Here is a 21,091-nt window from a genome sequence, read left to right on the forward strand (position 1 = left end):
TATAAATACCTGATGGGATGGCTCAAATATGATAGAGTCGAGCTCTTTTCAGTCAAGCCCCATGACAATACAAGAGGCAAGGAGCAACAGCAACACAGGAGGTTCTGTCTGAATATCTGGAAGTTCTTCATTAATCTGCAGGTGACTGAGCAGTGGAGTGGGCAGTCCAGAGACGGGAATCTCCTTTCTCAGAGATATTCAAGGTGTTGGACATGCACCTGAGCAACCTGTTCTGTTCTGGGAGTTGGACCAGATGGCCTCCAGAGGTTCCTTCCAACCTCAGTCATTCTGTGATTCAGTTTCAAAGAATCCACTAGATGGGTATAGTTTGAATAACCTCATAACTTCAGTTATACCTACAGTAATGTTAATTTTATCACCAAAAATTTTAGACACAGCAACAGGATAGTTGCTATTACTATTGAGTTAGTATAAAAATAGATATAACAGTTATCAAAATGTTAGTTAGATGAAATGCAGAATTCCTAAGAAAATTCATGTGTTACTATAGAATTATGTTGTGATGATTTTATGTACTTTAAATTTTCTTTTAATATGCAGTCTATTCCATGAAGGTTTTTTCTCCTTGTGAGCTGTTGTAGTCCTTCAAACAAAACAAGTTCAGCTAAGGATACGCTGTGTTTAATGCAACAACACTTATGCAAAGTTTTATCTCAAGAGGAAAGAACAAAATGACATGTTATATAATACCCTGATTTGCAGCTCAGTAACTAGGACAGAAATCTTTCATATGTCCACACCAAAATTAGTTTTTCTGTGAAGCCAGAAAAAATAGTATCTTGTGTTTCACAGAGAAGGGATAATTTAAGTCTACATATTTGTTGTGATCTGTGATATTCTTCTTTACTTTCAAAGTATTTTATTACACTCTGGAAAACTCTACTGATTACAGTATCCTGATGACAAAATGCTGCAGACCATTTAGATTATTAATGATAATGAGAAATGAAAAGAAGCCAGCTGAAAGTGTTCATAAATCCTTGTGAGAGAAGGCCCAGACTAAATGTTTGTGCTGTCATGACTATCAGAGCTATTATATTGTCCCATTTCTAGGCTGAATTCTTAGTGGCTATAAATCACTGCAGCTCTCTTGATGGCTCGGGTTTGTTTGTTTTTTTATGATCTGTTTTTCCTAGTTTGGCTGGTTGGTTTTGCTTTGTTTTTGTACTTTTTGTGAAAGAATATACTATATACTGACTTATAGTCTTTTTCCTGCAACAGTCCATCTCCAGGTGACACTTGACTAGAGTAACTGAATGACATGTTTTGCTACAAGACCAAATAATTTTGTAATATCACTTTTTTATGCTTCAATAACCACCATTTAATAACTTTTTTCCTTTACTATTATCAACACCTTCTATCTAACCAAATAGAAATATGATTTATTTTTTTTTTCGTTTGGTTTGGTTTGTTTGTTTGTATGCTTGTGTCATATGGAAATGATTTGTTGACTTTGCTTTTACATCAATGGCAAACAACAGGAAATCCCATGAGCTTAGTGTGTAGGAGACAGTAATATTTCTTCTGTTAAAGCAGCAGTTATGTCTTGGTAACAACAGAAGGAAAGTTGTCTTGCAATCTGACCAGTCAAGCACTGAAGAAAAATGACTTAATGCATTTTAAAAATCCTTGTGCTTTCTCTCCAATTATTTTAATGTCCTTTTCTGACAAATTGTCAAGAAGGAAGGTTTGCAGAATTTGCTTTCATCATCATTGTGCCAAGCAACAGGGAGCAGACCTCTGAATGGAAGCTGTATGGCAGAGAAAGGGGGTTGCTATGTAGTCTATAACAGAGGGAGAAATCAGATGTAAGTGGTGATGACTTCCTCATCCTTGTGTTTTTGGGGATCAGAAATCTGAACTTTTGGAAAGAGTTAAGCAATCAGAAAAGCAATTATCATTACAGGTTATTTTCTTTCTTTCTTTCTTTCTTTCTTTCTTTCTTTCTTTCTTTCTTTCTTTCTTTCTTTCTTTCTTTCTTTCTTTCTTTCTTTCTTCTTCTTCTTTCTTTCTTTCTTTTCTTCTTTCTTTCTTCTTTCTTTCTTTCTTTCTTTCTTTCTTTCTTTCTTTCTTTCTTTCTTTTCTTTCTTTCTTTCTTTCTTTCTTCTTCTTTCTTCTCCTTCCTCGCTTCTTCCTTCTTCTCTTTTCTTTCTTTCTTTCTTTCTTTCTTTCTTTCTTTCTTTCTTTCTTTCTTTCTTTCTTTCTTTCTTTCTTTCTTTCTTTCTTTCTTTCTTTCTTTCTTTTTTTTTCCAATAAAGAAAATATGTAATTTGTCTGTAGAGAATTCTTCTAGTTTAGTTTCATGATAAGCGAGTCAGTCTAAAACAATAGTTAGTGTATGCATTTTTAAGTGCAAATTTCAATAATTCTAATAAAAAAAGCATCTGAGGTGAATGGTTTTAAAATACCTGGAATTTACAGTGATTTCTTGTATCTTATGTGTTGTGCCTTATGAGTTCATGGGCAAATAAGAAAAGAGAGGAAATGGGGTAAGAAAAAATTGCATAAGACATAAAGCACATCTTCCCTCAGCAGAGACTAAAGCTCTGGTTATATAGCAAAACATAAAACAAGAAAACAATGTAAAAATGCCATTAAACCAGTTTGAAATGTCCTAGAAGTATCTCCTGAAGGGGTAGCCAAGATGAACGAGTGCAAATATCTCCTGTGAATTAAATGCATGGACTATGTACCTAACTGTGTGAAACATGAAAGCAAATTCAACTATATTAAATTTTCATTCACTGTGCTACATTTTTGGTGAAACTCCTTTATGTTAATAACAGCTTACTTAGTTCTTCCTCTTTTGAACTTAACACTACATAAGGCTTTTGCACTGACTCCAGTGGGTTAAGAAACAAATCGACAGTTTAACCATATATGACAGTTCAACAAGAATTAAAACACTTTATGTCTGTGTATCTCTAAGGGTTATTAAAGTGCTTTCAAATGGTGTAGCATCTAAATGTGAGATACATTTTATTATTAAAAATAAAATTTTCAACTATGAGTCCCCATATAATGTTAAAAAAATGTTGGTCTGGTTGGATAAAAGTGTTCATGATTTAGAGCGCTTGCTTTTGAAAGGGACTATAACAGAGAAATAAAGGAGGAAAGCATGTCTTGTTGATTGAAGATTAATTCTTGCATGTGTATTACAGGAGTATTAAAAAATAAGAATCCAATTAGAGATTTTTAATCTCCTTCAAGAATGGAAGTCTAGAAGACTAAAGGAATGTTTTCTAGCTGATCATGTACAGTATTGGTAGAGCACAGTTCACTTGGAAGTCAGCATGACTTGTGTGAAAATGCCAAAGCACTGTCCCCAATGCTTGAATATGGTTCTCTATCCCATGAGATAACAGCAGTCAAAAAGGAACTGTGCACATAGAAGCCTCCAGGGTTATTTGCGAAAGGGCAAAGAAATTTATCAAAATTGAGAGAAAGTCCTCTGTACTTTCAGGGAAAGTGAAATCTTGCATGACAAATTGAGTCTGTTTTGAGCAATGCAATTGAACAGGGCTGCTCAAGTGGAAATAAGGCTGCTCAAAGGGCATATCATACAACAGGGAAGACTGACCTATACATCCTTCCCGTGTTCAAGGTAAACATGCAAGCCTGCAGTTTAGAGTTGACTGAATTTGTAATTTTACTGGGGACATGATTAGACTGAAAAAATGTGATCTTGGTGGGTAAGGGAGAGTAGAGTAAAAAAAAAAGTTTTGAAGACTAGTTTTAAGGGTTACAGTGTCCAAAAATATCTTGTGGCCATCTATGTATTTCTTTGTGGAAAGAATGAATTGTTTCTTTATGGACAGTTTCATCAGGCTTTTGGTGATATTTGTTTATTTATGAAATAGCATGTACTAATAAACCTACAAACACAGGTCACATCTTTACATTCAGTACATTTTCCAATTTTTTTCCTACCTGTTGATGCAATCTGTCATTTCTTCAGATGCAGTTATTTAAAGCATGGCAAATATCATAAAGATACATTTTTCTTCAGAAGAATAAAAATGCTGGTAAACAGATTACTTAGATAGATTTTTTCTTGTATGTGCTGTACACAGCAGAGCATTGGAATGAGGAAAAGAAAGGGGAGGAGAGGAGAGAGAGGAGAGGAGAGGAAGAGAGAGGAAGAGCGAGAGAGGAGAGAGAAAGAGAGAGGAGAGGAGAGGAGAGGAGAGGAGAGGAGAGGAATTTTTGTGTTTTTGTTTTTTTTCTTTTTTTGTGTGTGTTACATACATTTTTGGGGGCGTGAAAGAGATGGTTTCTTACTTTTTATACTTTTATACTGTTTATACTATTTACACAGTACATTAGAATGATGTATTTGTGAAGTTACATCTTAAGGAGGAACATTATGAAGTAGTTTATAAGTAATTCTTAATATATATTCTAATTCTTAAATAAACAGAACAATTGTCAAATACATATTAACCTATTCAAAGAAATAATTTTTAAATTAGTCAGCGAAAAATGAGGATTTTTGTGTATAGATATACAAAACACGCAGGGGAAAAAATTCACTTAAATAAAACACTGCAAGTGGAAAAAGACTCTGGCTCTGAGAACTGTCAATCACTTGCATAGTCACCATGAAGTAACACCACGTATTGAAACAATAATTAAAAAGAAAAAGAAAGGAAAAAAAAAAAAGAAAGAAAAAGGGGAAATATCAAATTGGTAACCTCCGTGTCACATTAGTTTGGCAGCCTGTTACTCAGAGCTGTCATAACTCAAGAGGTAAGGGTCAGTCAGTGCTACATGGTGTCCCAGAAGACTAATATTTTGTTCTTGGCTAAAATGAAGCACAGTGCTAGATGTCAAGGTTATGTGCATTCAGATGTCTTGGGAAGTTTCCTACAATAGTTTTGTATTCTTAATGTTTTTCAAATATCTAGGATGCTGTTTTAAAAGTGGAAATAGTGGTACAAAACTCAGAAAGTAGTAATTCTTACAATGTATGTATTATAAAGTTGTATTTGATACCTTTTATTTGGTATTGATAATGCAGATTAGCAAAAGAATGAAATGTGCATGAATTTCATGGAAGGCTCAGCAAACGCAGGACTGGGCCTCCCTTCCCTCCCAGCGCTGCCTGGTGCAGGATATGGGGACACAGCTCAGCTGCACTGCTATGCATCTTCATTCATACATCTAAAGACTTTTTTTCCAGGTGATTCAATTACTTCTACCTCTCATTGAGATGTAGGGACAGGAGTGAGAAAATCTGCTTCACATTCTTCTTCACAAGAAGGATCTGGACTGAGTAAAGAGGATGTGTGAACTATTTACACCCCAAGGAAATTTTTTTTATAATTGCTTTTAGCTGCCTCCCACTGCTGCCTTTAAGTATCACAGTAATGTAAACTCTCTACAGAAAAAATAAAATATAAAATAAATGAAGAAAAAGTTATCATTTCAACAGATATTAATAAAGTAAGTTGAAAATAAGTCAAAAATAAGTGGCCAAGAAGGAACTTTCAGCAATGCTGTGGCTCAGAGAAAAGGTGAAGTGCAGTCCTAGGTAGAAACAGGGGAAAAGTTTTTAGAAATTCCCAGTGTACCAAATAAGTCACAGACAGAATATGCAGCCAAATATAGGTGGATTTTTAGAAACAAACCTTCAGCAGTAGACCCTTTGTGAATTGCATTGCTACACAGATTTCTTGTTGTAGCATTTTAGATCATTTCCTCCTGTTTCTGTGTTCTGTGTTGTCTTTGTTATTGTAGTCATTTTACGTTCCTGTAGACTCTATTGGACTTCTCCATTTCTCTCTTCTTCATGATACAGGGTTTTAATACACTCTAAAGGAATCATAGAACCGTAGAATGGCCTGGGTTGAAAAGGATCTCAAAGATTATCTTGTTTCAACCCCCCTGGCATGGGCAGTGTTGCCGTCCACCAATCCAGGCTGCCCAGAGCCACATCCAGCCTGGCCTTGAATGCCTCCAGGGAAATACTGAAGACATTCCTGATTTTTGCTGGTCTTATTTGAAATGTCCCACTGGAATACTCCATAATCCTTCTTGGTTGAAAACTTTTACTTCAACAAGATTCGTTCCAGAAGGGCATGAGAAAAAGCAGCTCAGATACCTCTAGCAAAGCACAGTACCTGCTTCTCATCCTTTGATTGTAAAGCCTGAAGTTTTTGCTTTAGTCAGAAAAGGAATTGCCTTCAGTATAAAAAGTCATTGAAAGAAAAGTTGAAACAGAGTAAAATAAATTGCTGGCTCAGTGGTTGAAGATATTGACAGGAAATGTCCCATAAGGTAACCCATTACTTATATGTGTTCTATAGATTCCATGTATTTTTATAGTATTCTATGTATTAAATGTATTCTTTATAATCTTTTCAGTGTGAGATAGCATTTATTCTTAAATCTTTCTCAGGGTGCTGATAAAAGATGAACTAGACAAGAAATGTCAGAGGGAAATGAGAACGTCTGTGTACTATGTTCTTTATTATTCTGTTTTACCCATGCTTTTTGGTAAAAGAAAAAAAAAAAAAAAAAAGAAAAAAAAAGAAAGAAAAGATAAAGATTGGTAGGGAAAAATCTTTTCAGTTTTCTATACAATAATATATAGCAACACCCATGGCTGAACATTTAGAGGAAAGGTTATTGGAGTATCTGATATTTTCGTTTGGATTTCATTCCACTATTAAGAGAAAACAAAACAAAACCCTTATATTTCTGCATAAATTAATTTCTTTAACATTCAAAAGAAGTTATGTTCTGGAGCATACATTACATGTAAGGCCCTAGTATTTTCAAAAGTATTGATAGTCAGTGTTTTAATTGATGCTTATTATGCAGTCTAAATATAAAGGGTTAAGAGTCTAGGTGGATTAATTTTCCAATGAACACACCAAGTCAATGTCATTTACTGTAGAGAAAACAATCTTATTCTACAATAACTTGAGCTCCTGACTACTGATCCCTGTTTCCCCTCTGAGAGACACGTGCAGTTTCTTACTGCATGCTGTTTAACCAGTGTGCCAGACAACTAAAATTTTTTCCAAATATTTCTCTTTTAGTTGGCTCTGGGAGAAAAAAAAAAAAAAAAAAAAAAAAAAAAGCAGATCATAGAAACTGAAACTGATGTTACACTAACAAGTTAAAGACAAATAAGTAATAATTAATTTAAAAAGCAACAAAGAGTCAAAACCTTGGGCTACGCGTTTGAAGTGGTTTCAGGTACTTAACCACAGATAAACAGAATGCCCTTAACCTTGCATTAAAATTGGATTGCTTAGTGGTATTTCACCCCACTAGTCTGGTGTAGCACAGTCAATAATATAAGAAAAAATAATTTTCTCATATTTTCTCATAGAATGTGTTGGTCTCCAAAAGAAAGGAAGAATGCTATCTTTCCTTTTTAGCCTTTTAATTGTTAATGGTTCCTGAGATAAAATAAAAAAGAACATAAGAAAGAAAGAAAAAAAAAAAAAAGAGCAATCAGTCTTTCTTTTCTGTTGAAGACGAACTTTGACAACAAGAATAGTGAAGTCTAAAGTTTCAGGTCTCCTTAAATCACAGCAATAATCTTCACTCAGAAAAAAAAACAAAAAACAAAAAAGTACATATTGCATTTTGTTAATCTTCCTGGAGGAAAAAAAATCAAATGTCATTACTAGGAAAATTGTCTTGGACCACACATAAAATATATAGCTAATGCATATAAGTGACAAAATTTCTTCTACTATTTTTTAATATTTTTATTAAAACTAAAAAAGAGGACAACAAAAACTTCACAAGCCTTATAAGATATATATGCATTCAGCAAGGTGGATATAAATTACATCTGCAAACACAGTTATGAGATGTATCAGTCTTAAGATAATAAAGAAACAATAGAGTTAAGATTGATACATTTACAACTGGGTAGATATATAGCTAGAGATTTCTGTGACATCATTAATAGGAATGTTAAATACATTTTACATGTTTTAATTTAAGATGGTAACAAGTGAACCTTTTCTTCTGCGGAAAAGCGGAAGTGATGTAACTCTTTTTTATTGTTGCTACTGTTCAGTCCCTGAATGTTGTACCATCATGGTAGAACCACAGAGCTACATTAGCTGGATTTTATACTTAATGAATCTGTTCAGAAAAATACTGTACTGAATACCTTTGTTTGCTGCAAAGGGGAAAGTAATTAAGAAACTGTTCCAATACTTTTGTCATTCTGTAGCTATGTCATAAGTTTGCTGCGTGATATTATATCAAAATGGACAGAATGACGAGAAACAGCTCAAAAAGTATAAGTGAATAAAATATTTGCCTGTAGGAATTCACTTCCAAATTGGAAGATATGGGAATCTCAAGTCACTCTGCTCACTCTGCAATATGTTCTAATCATAGAATCACAGAGTGATTTAGGTTGAAAGGAATCTCAAAGATCATATAGTTCCAACCCACTGCCATGGGTTGGATACCCCCCATTATGTCAGGCTGCCAAGGGCTCCATCCAGCATGGCCTTAAACACCTCCAGGGATGAAGCATCCACAGCTTCTCTGGGGAACCTGTTCTAAATAAGAAATCCCAGCAGATTCAGCATCTTCTAACTCCTTTCTTTCTAGTCTACAGTTCTAATTAATACATTTTTTTTTTCAGTAGGTATCATGAGATTTTTTTTTGAAGTGCAATAGATCTTTGTTCCTGATAGATATCATAGCTGAAGTACTGGAAGCAACTAGGAAAAGTTTGGTAGACTAACTGCATAGGAAGAAACGAAAAGCTCAAGAGGATAACAAGTCTGAGAAAATCACTTCAGCTGGAGAAGAAATTGATTTAATCAGCCAGAAACTGAGAGCTGTCTGCTGTACACAGTTCACATGACATTTTGAGAAGATGTGGAAATACAAGCTTTAAATTATACAGGCTTGGAAATATCGAAACCATGACACAGTATAAATTATTTCCCTGTTCTCATCTGGTCATCTCCCTCCAGAGCACCAACATTCACTTATCTAGGCACATTATTTGACAGAATACTATTATTTTCCTAAAGACTATTATTCTTCAACTGTGCCCTAAAAATAGAATACATACCTTCATTAGAAGGCTTTGAAACTATTTTAAATTATGTTATAGAAAGAGTCCTGTGTAATTTTGCATTCACACAACATTGTGTCTTCTGTGATCTATATGAATGAGAGAATTGGAATAGTGGTTAAATCACCATTTGGGTGAGAAAAGGTTATATTTTGAAAATCGTTTTCTAGAAAAATTCTTTCATAAATGAAAGTGTCTCTTTTATGACATACATGACATAGCATATACATTTCTAGATGTAATTTTATATAGAAATTATGTGTATATCATATAACTCTGTAATCATGTAATTTTTATTTTATAGTAATAATACACAATATTTATCTGTTTTTGTACACAATTGTAAACATAATGAGCCTATGACAGGTTTCTTTTCCCTCAATTTATCAAGGACACTGAAAATTAAGAAGAAAGAGAGTGAAAAAATCTAATTCACCCTGCAGTGAAAACCCTTAGCTTCACTGTTGTTGACCTATGTGAGCAAGTCCAGGAAACGGTAGTTCCCTATTGCTCAAGAAGGAATATAAATCTTTCAGAGTACACACTAAACATTTCACAGTATCACAGCAGATATTATATGTTACTACAGTCTTTACAGACATGACTGATTCTAGCACTTGCTGTTTTTATCTATGAAGTATCCACTCAATTTTGTAAATTAGACTTCAGTCTGTTCAGTATAGGATCGTGTAACTAGTGTGCTAGTAACACTGAGTATAAAATCAAATCCATTCTGTGCATGTTAACCATAATCATAAAAATCACATTAGGAAGAAGAAAGTCTGAATTTTCTTTTTTTTGTTAACAATCTGAAAATCTAAGATTCGTGAATAAATTTTATGTAAAGTAGAATTGAAGTATATTTAGTAGTTCAAGTAAATGATTCTGGAAACTATTTCTGAATACACAGAATAGTTCCTTACAAAATAAAGATCATCCTTTGAAACCCCATGCCTCTTTGCCTGAAGTGATGAATTCTTTTCAAGTAGGGTAGTCTTTTGTCCTACTGTCTTAATAGCGAAACATTTTCATTTGTTTTCTTTTGTTTGCCTAATATTTATCCTCCAGCACACTCAGTTTTATTGGAAAGAAAAGCACCAACTCCAAGTCATAGTGGGAACTCTGCATTTTCTTATTTTGCCAACAGTTTTATATGGTAAGACAAGAATGAGGTTTATAGGAGCTCAAACAAAAAACTGTAGCAAGCATCTCATCTGTGCTATCAAGCTCTGTAATTTATTTAATAGAATTTTAACCCAAGTGGAGAAATGTGCTTCAGAGCCCAGAAAAATTAGATTATTTTTGTGTTATCTAAAATATTTCAAGCCACATTCAGGTTGAAAAACTGCAAACAAGGAAAACAGTGCTATGAGAGAAAAAAAAAAAAATAGCCTTACAGTAAGCATAATTTATGTTCACTTTTTACACTTGATGAGATGTAGCAAGGACAGAATTCTGCTGTTGAAAACTTCTATTGTTTCTTCCCAATTTAGATTTCACAGTATCACAGTATCACAGTCTCATGCGGGTTGGAAGGGACCTTAGAGATCATCGAGTCCAACCCCCGGGATTCAAGCCTCCTGTGTAGCAGAGCAGCACTTCTACCACTTGCGCCACAAGGGGGATTCGATCCCCGGCCTCTGGTGTTGCAAAGCAGGGTTCTTAGCCACTGCACCACCGGAGGCACACCAGACTTCATAGGGTATCATATCTATATCTACGATATATATATATATATTTTAGAATTATTATTATTATTAAATAAAGGTATTTAATCCAGATAATGTGTAGCATATCGAAAGGAATGACTGGAAAGTATAGTCTTTGTTAATGTTGTGGGAAAACACAGCATAATCAGTTTTTTGCTGATGGCACAAATTTAGCTGCTTAAGTCTTTCAAGATGATAGTAAAACTTTCATTTTCATTAGGCTTTTGAATAAAAGGCTAACACTTATACTGTTAAAATAGTAAAAGAACATGTTATACTGCTAAAATTGTAAACACAGTTGAGCATGAAGAATGGGAAAGATATGGGGTACCTCAACTGCAACCCAAGGAGCCTGCTGACTCCTGCTAACCAAGGAGTCACATCCTAGAAACTGTCCTAGAAACAGAACCAGTTGAATCTGAAATACTTCCTTAAACTACATGGGGGTCAGAAGTACACTGTGAGGATGACATATGGCCTTCATCCCCACAACCACGGGGATGACCACCAGGAAGCACCATGCTTGTGTAGAAGTATTAGGGAGTTCAGGGCATAAAATGGGCATGTTGTTCATAGCAACAGAGAAAAAGTAGAATGCCAAACAGCTATAAGCATACAACAGGAAACTGAGGCAGGTAGAATGCCAAACAGGATTACCTTATGAGCTCTTCTTCATTTCCTAATCACCACACTCCTAAGCAAAACTACCAGACAAGAGTATAAGATGGAAAAAAACCATCAACAAACACCACATATAAATAAACTTGGATTTATGAACACTAGATTTTATTCTTTACACAAACAAGGAGGACGATGCAATGTGAAGTTGAAGTAGGCCACTTAATTGCCAGCTAAACTCCACAGTACCATTCCAAGACTGAAAAATAAAAAAATAAAAAAATGTTTTTGGTGTTAACAGTGAAATGCCTCCTGCAAACAGCACTTTGCTGTTGATGAAAGCTGAGCAACAAAGCAGAAAGCACTGCAGAAAACACAATTTATTTGCAAGAGTTCTTAGATCTAGTAGCTAGATCATATCTAGCATTTGAGCAATACAATAAAGTTCTCTTTTGATGAAATGAGTTCCCACAGAAGTAGAATGCTGCCCATTCAAAAACACATTCTCACGTCAAGAAATGTAGGGTTCTCAGAAGCATAAGTACCCAAATATCACCAGCTGTCAGCCACCTCACTTTGGACTGGGCACCAATCCCACTGTCCCAGCAGCTATTTCACAGGTAGAGGGACCACGTACCTCACTAGGAGTAGAAATTGCTGCTCCCTCTGCTAGGAACTGAGCACGAGAAGCAAACCTTGGCAAATCTGTGTCCGTAATGTAGAAGCCATGGTCATGAGGGTGACAAACAAAACCTTTTGTGCTGCCAATGCTGAGAGGTCCACTCCTGGCCAGTACTTCTGTTCTGAAGAATGGTTCCTCAATTGCTATGAAGTCTCCATCACTGTCCCACCAAATGGACTGGAAGAGATCGCTTTCAACAACTTTCCAGAGGTTTCTCAGAAAGGAGAGTGATGACAAAGCCTTGGCTTCGGTGGAGCACTTATCAGAAAGATCATGACATCATCTTTTAACACAAACTTCCCCGGGAGAAAGTAGAGAAGTCTTTTCTTCTGGAAAAGGTCCTAAGGCAGCATCCCAAGCTACCACAGACTTGATGGGAAGCAGAAGCTGAGTCTGCCGAGTCGGTGTTTGGAACAGAAATACCTGATGTTTCTGATGAAGGTGTCTTCATTGGAATTCTTAATTTCATCTTGACAGAAATTCCTGTCTACAGCTGTTCCCCCAGTGAACAAGGTTTGTCCTGCCACCAGCAGGAGGAAGTACAGTAGCACAAGTGCTGCGGGGAGTGGGACCTCCACAAAAATCACCATGGAGATGTTTCACTGCATCACAATAGCATCACAGACCAGACAATGTTTGCTGGAAAATGGGGCAGTGAGATACAAGTTAATTAAGGAAACGGGATCCAATATATTTGTGCTACCCAAACAAACAATGAAAAAGATGCATATATTTTCCCTGGGGAGTATTATTTTAATAACTTCATTGGCTTTATATATATATGCATACACACACATATATGCATACGCACCCATGTAGGTATCAATATATGGTCTAACAGGTGTTTTCTGTGTTTGGACATAGGAAGATAATGTAAGAAATATGGGTTTCATATGTTAAAGACGTAGGAATTCCTCTGATCCCTTATTCAGTAGAGATTCATTTCAACTTCTCCTGAACAACCATACCTGCTTTATAACTACCTTGTGGTTATAAAGTTGGATTCCATAACTGACAGGGTATGTCTCCACTGGCTTGTATACACAGGTAATATATTTATGATTTTTCAGGCTGGTCGAGCACAGGGAGAATTATTTCTAGCATCCAAAATATTTAGTTTTATTGTCCTATTTATTTTAAAACTCTTAGTATTTTCTTTCTGGTTTTGCTGTTTTTTGTTTTTGTTTTTACTGATTTTGTTTATCTAAGGAACAATGAAACAGAGGTTATAAAGAGATAAATGGGAGAAGACTAATTCAGAGAAAATTGAGAAAGTTCACATTCAGGGATATTGATTTTTTTTTCCTTTCATTCTTCCTAAAATATTTCACCTATGCAAAGTTGCTGCAACACATTAACAAGACATCTTACATATGTAGATCTCCTGAGTGCCTTGATTTGTTGTTTCTTTTTTTTTAATAGTAGCAATGAACAATTGTAAGAAACAAAATATGATCAGTGAAAAGTAATAGAAGTATAAAATCAAAGCATTTTCTGAATTTTATTATACAAGAAGAAAAGGTTCTCAGAGCTTTTCTGCTGTCAGGTTACAGTTCTGTACCCTCACTTTTGATGTTATATGAATTCATACATTGCTGAATCCTTATTCAGTTTTAAAAAAGCAAAGACACGTATTTACATGTCCAAAACTGCAATTATGATCAATTAGATTGAAGAAAATTAATATCACAATAAAAGACAAGATTATCTCTTTATCTCTAGACAGAAAAGAAAAAAAATCCTTCACCAATTAAATTCTTGATAACACTTGGATTGATTGCTTGATATCACTCAGTATTGATTGCTGAACATCAGCCAACTTGAGGGCATGCTGCTGGACTCCTCAGCTGAGACAGCATGCTTTAAAAGATTAAAATATGGCTGTGAGGCTCATGGAATTTGGAAAATTGAAAGCAAAGTCTGTACTTTTTAAGTGGGGAAGAGGGCTAAGAAAAGTGCCACTTTCCAAGCTCACTGTTTCAGCTGAAAAGATCTTAATCTGACAGATCCGCAGAGGGAAACATCAGTCGTAGCACAGAAATCTGTTCACCTTTTTCCCTGCATAAAAACTGAAAATAGGTCATTTTTTATGGACTCGGGGAAAAACTCCTCATCTCATGTACAATCAAAAAAATGCAGTGCTGTTACTCTTAGAGCAATTACAAAATCTTCTAAACCAGTTTCCTGGTAACACTCTTTTTATTTTTAATTTTTATTTTTAATGGAAGTACCTATTTCTTTAATTTTTGGGATATTAAGGCAGATACTGTTCACAGATCATTCAATAAGAAAAAACCTGTACCTTCAATGCTACAATAATATTTTTTTTCTTTGTTGTTCATTCTTACCATTATCATTCGAAATTAGATAACTCGCTTTGAATAAATAACCTCCTGGTTTTCACAAGTGTTATGAGAAATGCCAAATTCTGTTACACCATTGCCATGATGATTTATTTATTTTTTAATGTTTTTGTATTTGAATACAGATATTACAACAGGGCCGTTTTTAGAGAGTAATTTCATACCTCTGTGAAAACTAATGAGTAAACTGCTATATGGGCTTCACTAGTGACTTCTAATAAAAGCCTGAATTGTTTTTTATTTTCCTGATTGTGACAAATATAAGAAAGTTTTGTGTCTTCTGTCATCCTTCGGCAAAGTCATGCTACTGTGGCTTTATGGACCGTTGTACTACTATAGTGTAGGTAGCTAAGCAGAACACGGAAAGGAAAAGCAGGTACCATCTCCAATACATCCTCAGGATACAGTATGATTCACAAACACAAGAAACTGAATAATTAATCCTAAAGAGAACGTGAAGTGAAGCTTAAAGGTCAGCTGAGCTGATAGGCATGTTTTGCAGCATAACAGTTTTTGAAATTGTGTTGAACTTCTCCTGTACATGGCTGGAAATGCCAAGCATCTGCTTTCTGTTGAGCATCAGCATTAGTTTTTGAAGTTAGACAGATTAAGATCAGTCTTGCATGGAAAGGAGCAGTAAAGTGTAATCTCTGTGGGGAAAAAATCAAAATTGTTGAGCTGTCCTGTTTGCGGAGGATTTGATCATTTATTCCACTGCTAATAGTAAATTAAGTCTTTAAAAGTCAGACTATTGTTCTGCACTTCTTAGATCAGCAGTAAGGAAAACCTTTTGCTACTGCTGGTCTAGCATTCACCCACTAGGACAGGGATCTGTAGGGAGTTAACAAGCACAGTTTGCCTTGCTGCTTGGTTTGAAAACATGCAATGCAATGCTCTTGCAGACCTTAAACCTCACATGTATATTACGCTCCTGCTGGCTTCAGTGCCTTCACAGATTACTCAAAATCAGTACCCAAAACTCACCTATCCAGAAGGACTAAAGCAACCACACTGGTAATGTAACTTATCTAGTTTAGAAATTAAGTGCATTAGCCTCATAAAGTAGAAGTGTTTGAAAGTCTGAAGATAGAGAGATACTTTTTTTTTTTTTTCCCACTGACAATAATACAATGTGCTTTGTCAGCACTAAATTCCCTAGTAAATATATAGAGAGAGAAAATAGAGGGTATTAAGCATTCTCATAATAAATGACAACAGTCATTTGAAAATAGTCACACTGTAAAATATTAATATCTGAAGGTTGTTATGTGCTCTAACAAACACACAGAAAAATCAGACGGAAGGAAACATTAATTTTAAACATGCACTCTACATGATAATAGCTACAGAGAGACATTATTCTGTTGTAAAACACTACTTGTGAGGCCACATCAGAAGCACTGTGACCACACCTGGGGGCTGAGCACACGAAGGATGTGGAGTTGTTGGAGTGGGTCCAGAGGAGGGACACAAAGAGGATCAGAGGGTTGGAGCACCTCTTCTATGAGAGAGTTGGGCTTATTCTTCTTGGAGAAGAGAGGGCTTCAGGGAGACTTCACTGTACCTTCCAGTACTGAAAGGGAACTTCTAAATAAAAGGGAGACCAAATTTTAATGGGGTAGACAATGCTAGGACAAGGGGGAATGATTTAAAACTAAAAGGGGGGGAGATTTTGATTAGATATTATGTGAAAATTCTTTATTCAGAGAGTCGTGTGGTGCTGGAATGCCTTGCCCAGAAAAGGTGTGGATGTTCCATTATTGGCCAGGTTCAGGGGGCCCTGGACAGCCTGTTCTAGTGGGTGGCAACCATCCATAGCAGAGGGGTTGGAACTAGTTGATTTTTAAGGTCTCTTCCAACTAAAGTCATTCTATGATTTCATGAAAACTGGGACAACCTTTGATAGTTCCCAGCTGAGTGAGACCTCTTTGGATTTCTGAGACCACTGAAAAAATATCTGAGAGAGATCTCACAGTGACATCAGCCAGCTCTTTGAGTACCCTGGAATGAATCCCATTGGATCCCATAGACTTATATGCATCCAGCTGAAGCAGATCTGTCACAAGTTCAGGCTTGTGTGGAGGTTAATCTTTGCTACAGTCATGGTCCTCCAACTTGATGTTCTGAGGCATCCAGGGCTCATCATCTAGGAAAAGGCTGTGGGTGATAAAACTCTACCTAGAGTTTAGGTAAAGCCTTTAAATCTGTCTCCCTGTGGTATTTTCTTGGAGCAGCTGTCAGCCCGTGACTTTAGGAGTCATAACAGATGTACTCCTCTCTGAGTAAAAAACTACTTGATCCCTGGGCCCAGAGAGTAGTGGTGAGCAGAGCTAAATCCTGCTGCTAGCTGGTAATGAGTAGTGTTTCCCACAGGTCAGTACTGGGGCCAAATTTGATTAATATCTTTAATGATCATCTGGATGAGAAAACTGACTGTACCCTCAGTAAGTCTTCAGATGACAGCTAGCTGGGAGGAAGACTGGATTGCCTGAAGGCAGGAAGGCATTATAGAGGGATCTGGACAGGCTGGATTGCGAGGCTGAGGCCTAGGGGGATGAGCTTCAACAAGATCAAGTTCCAGGTACAGCTCTTAAGTCAAAACAACTCCATGCATTGCTGCAGGCTTGGGGAAGAGTGGCTGGTGAGCTGTACAGAGAAAAAGGATCTTGAGATGTTAGCCAACAGACAGCTGAAACATAAGCCAGGGGAATTCTGGCTGGTTGTCAGGAAAAAATTATTCTCCAAAGGAATGGTCAGGCACTGGAACGTGCTGCCAGGGAGAGAAGGTGGAGTCACCAACCTTGGAGGTGTTAAGAAACATTTAGATGTTGTACTGTTGAGCATGGTTTAGTGGGGAAATACTTGTGGACAGTTGGGCTGGATGTTTTTGGAAGGCTTTTCCAAGCCTCAGGATTCTATGATTCTATGAATGCTTTTGAATGTAAAAACTCTTTACAAATCACTGATTGTCTAATGTTGATTTGCATCAATGCATTCTTTACTAAAGCCAGACAGAAAGTTTTAGTTACTGCCAAACACTGTACATATAATTGACATCTCTTATTTCAAGAGGCCACTGTTTTATTTTTGATGGAATTAGAATGCATAACAATAATGAAAATGTCATTTAATAAAATACTGAATACTCTAGAGGAGAAAATAAAGAAAATATATATAAATTGTATCTCTCCCTTTTGTACAGACACCTAATTGTTGAATGACTATCCCAGAAGAAAATTATGTTCAATTTCCAAGCTGGCTTGCACATCATTCTCATTTTGTATTCAGGAATGTAAATTTTCAAGGGAATGTTATTCTAGTTATGAGCTCTTCATCATGTATCTTTAATATTTGATATTATTTACATTGTATGTCAGTTCAGCCATGCACTGTTTTATAGGTAGCATCAGAACAGTAATGAGAAAAAGTGAGGTAAAATGAAACATAAATTATTATATCATGCTGTATGGCCTTCTTTAAAGAAGAGTTTCTTGCTACCATTTTAATTTAAAATGAACTACTCCACTGTTAACAGGGCAACGACAAAACTTTGAAGAAAATGAGTTCTCCTAAAATTCAAGTGGATCTTTTCTGTCTTCCTATGTATCTATTAGTACTCGCCTTAATAAGTCAGCAATGTTTAATAGACTTCAAATGGTCAAAGAGGACAAAGTGAAAACACCTGACATTATTGAGCTTCTCAGAAGGAAATACTGTTGTGAAATTGAGTTACTTAAGATTAAAGTAACAGTAAAGAATAATTTCATAGAAAACTGAGGACAGACTCTTGCCTTTTCAACAGTCTCCACACCACACATATCTGCCCAATTTTTCTTGTTTGGTTTTCAGTCCACTCTACTTATTTCTTATCCTAGCAGTGAAAGAAAGAGGTGTCTTGAAATTTTAGACATTAATACTGCCAATATTCTTTGCAATTCAACAGCCAAAGTAACTGTTTTCAAGCAGAATAGTGAGAAAGAATGATATTTTATGAACAGCAATGCCAGAGATCCGTGAACAACATGAGCTAATTTAGAAAAGAAAGAAAAAGTGAGGAAAAATTGTCTAATTTTATTTTTTTCTCCTCCATTTTCTGTATATTGCCTAACACAAGTTAAAAAAAAGATTGTTCTGACTCAGTGGACTTTGAGTATAATGGTTTAAACTGCAGAAATCTCTCATGTATAGATATTGCAAATCATCTGCAATAAAGCAGTCTTTAATTCAGCCTCCAGAGCAAAAGATGAGTGAGTTTTTGTAATGTTATGGTTATGATGGTATAAAGCCTTATTGCATATTATATTCATTTTGCAGCTACTTGAGGTCAGCCTAATATTTCCCAGCTGGAAAATAATTACCTTCCACTGTTTTCCCATCTTGAGCTACATCCCTAAAATAAACACATGCCTAGTGATTACATGAATAGCATAGAAGAACATACTTTACTCTCTGCAGTTGATACCTTCATTTCCCCTCCTTAACAGCGGAAAGACTAGAGATGAGATTACTCTTGTGCTCTTGATAGTCTTGCCCTTGTGCCTCCCTGTCTTTCGTGGCTTTGCTTCTTCTATCTCCCCAGCCTTTGTACAGATCTTCTTGTGCTGGCAGCTGAGGCACCTGTATAGGCACAGCATCTGGATAGCTTTTTATTCTTTCCCAAAATCTCTCTCTCTCTCTTTTTTTTTTTTTTTTTTATGAAACTGGAACTGGGTGCAACAAGCAACCATATCCTGCAGTCCAGCTCTCCTTTCCACTGCCAGCTCAGTGGGGTTAAATCTGGGTTAATGATGGTGTGTGATCAGGGTCCCGTATGCAAATATAAAAAGAAATACATCTGTACTACTTCCAAGAAAATGTCTTGAATATAATAAATGTCTTTATCTTCTATCTGTAATAAATGTGCAATTAATTATTTTGGTTTCTTGTTACAGACATCCATCACAATCTTTTGCATTCAGTCTGCCTGAAATTTAGAAAAGACAAAGTTGGAGAAGCAAGCATGTCTGTTTTTTCTGTCATTCATGTAAGAGGTAAATCCTTTTAATGGAAAGACGACAGTTTCTAAAAATATTTTTGTGTTTTTGTTTTCATTTTACTCACATGGATAAGATTTTATCTCATTTTCCACCACAATCCCTTTCCTTTCCTGCAGCTTGAGTTTCTGGACTTGTAGCTGTAAACTACCCTTTTAATCATTTAAAAGCAAGAAGGTTAGTGGCATATTTTATTTATTTCTTGTAATTTTCATTATTTTTTTTTGTCTTATAAAGGATATGATGTCATGTGTAATTTCAGCTATGTTTCAGAAAATGCTTTTCACAACAGTAGTACCACATTGCAATGTATTCAGCCTGACTGAATTTCAGTGCTCGGGATAGCATCTCTACGTATCACGTTGTCTGAACATGTGCTGTCAGATATAAAAATAGAAATATTAAATAAAATTAAAGATATTTTGGGGGAGGAAATTATGAATTTCAAATTTAGATTTAAACAACAACAGTAATAGGAGAAGAAGAAATTACAATCTTATTTCAGCCCTCTGAAAACCTGTTACTTATGAGGTAACATTAACTGGACCTTTATGACCAGTGTTGAGAGGATCGATCATCCATCAATAATATTAAGGCATACATAATTGATTTGCTTGGCTGGTAAAACCTCTTGAGTAAGACTTTGGGAAATTTTGCTAGAAATCATAAATATTTTCTGGTTATGTTTTATAGAGTATCTGAGAAACTTTGCTATGTACATAAAACCGACCATGGGAACGCTGTTGGCAATAGGGTTGTAAACTTATTTGCAAATAGCAGAAAGCAGAAAGTATATGAATTTATTCCAGACTGAAACTTAGTAAAAAATTCTATGTATAATTATTACCTGGTCAGATTTACCCTTTCTTAATTAAAAGGAGCAAGCCAAAAGTTGTTGAACAATGAACAGATGGGGTGAAATGTTATTGTGGTTCCTGAAGAGCCTAGCCGAAGTTGTGAAATGGTGCACCATAGAACTAATTGTGTATCTTCGTGTAAAGCACTTGAATTACACCATCTGACTTCCAAAGCTCCTTTCCATCCCCAAACATTCTGTAGTTCTTTTTCAAGTGTTTATTGCATATCACTTCTAGGAGAGTGACAGTCCAGTGTTAGTTTTCCAAAGGTTTTTTGTTCTCACTTTATCAGTGTGTACTGATCTCATGGCCCCTGCTCTGTTGTGTCACTCCAGTTTAACAAAACTCATGCTGACATTCTTCTTCTAAGACCCAAGTAGAAGGAGTGAGAGCAGTACATGGAAAAGATAGGCTAAGGAGCAAATAAAATAAATAAAAATTTCTGTATAAAAATAAATTACAAATTGAACCTCAGTGAGCATTGTGCCACTTAAAAGTACATTACAGAAGTGATACCAGTGCCCACTGTAATGAAAATGTAGGCAATGTGTGTCTTTTGTCATGTTCTGTAGACAGACTTCAGGTACTGTTTCACATATTTAATATGAGAATACTCAGAAATGCCTCAATTTTTCTATAATGCTTTCAGTGCTTTTGTATTTAATTCTTCAGAGATACTGTGAAGAGGAATATTAATTTTAAACAATGCTGAAATTGATTTTTTAAAAAGCCAATTAA

The 21,091-nt window shown here is 35.6% G+C and overlaps 1 pseudogene; it reads right to left on the minus strand.

Annotated features, from left to right (window-relative positions):
- Window positions 1-11,616: 11,616 nt before the first annotated feature.
- The window catches only part of LOC116653770, a 119,514-nt pseudogene continuing 110,039 nt past the window's right edge, over window positions 11,617-21,091 (minus strand).

This window comes from Coturnix japonica, chromosome 8, assembly GCF_001577835.2.
Source record: "Coturnix japonica isolate 7356 chromosome 8, Coturnix japonica 2.1, whole genome shotgun sequence".
NCBI lineage: Eukaryota > Metazoa > Chordata > Aves > Galliformes > Phasianidae > Coturnix > Coturnix japonica.